Source organism: Hoplias malabaricus, unplaced genomic scaffold (genome assembly GCF_029633855.1).
Source record: "Hoplias malabaricus isolate fHopMal1 unplaced genomic scaffold, fHopMal1.hap1 H_1, whole genome shotgun sequence".
Taxonomy (NCBI): Eukaryota; Metazoa; Chordata; class Actinopteri; order Characiformes; family Erythrinidae; genus Hoplias; species Hoplias malabaricus.
Window position 1 is genome coordinate 3,455,911 of NW_027101324.1, and position 698 is coordinate 3,456,608.

The window sequence follows — 698 nt, forward strand, 5'->3', positions numbered from 1 at the left end:
TCGGAGCACTTTTCTCGGCCATGGGACCTCCAGGGGGGGCCCTTCATGGCTCCGTCAATATTCCTTTAAGTCTCACTCCGCCCACTGGAAGACCCGAGCCCCAAACCCGCGCGCTTTACGGTTCTCTATCTCCCCGGGCTCGGAGCACTTTTCTCGGCCATGGGACCTCCAGGGGGGGCCCTTCATGGCTCCGTCAATATTCCTTTAAGTCTCACTCCGCCCACTGGAAGACCCGAGCCCCAAACCCGCGCGCTTTACGGTTCTCTATCTCCCCGGGCTCGGGGCACTTTTCTCGGCCATGGGACCTCCAGGGGGGGCCCCTCATGGCTCCGTCATCATTCCTCTAAGTCTCATTCCGCCCACTGCGATACCCGAGGTCTTTAACCGCGGCGTTCACGGTTCTCTATCACCCCGGGCTCGGAGCACTTTTCTCGGCCATGGGACCTCCAGGGGAGGCCCCTCATGGCTCCGTCATCATTCCTCTAAGTCTCATTCCGCCCACTGCGATACCCGAGGTCTTAGACCGCGGCGTTCACGGTTCTCTATCACCCCGGGCTCGGAGCACTTTTCTCGGCCATGGGACCTCCAGGGGAGGCCCCTCATGGCTCCGTCAATATTCCTCTAAGTCTCATTCCGCCCACTGCGATACCCGGGCTCAGAGCATGTACTTCGGCCATGGGACCACAAGAGGGCGCCCT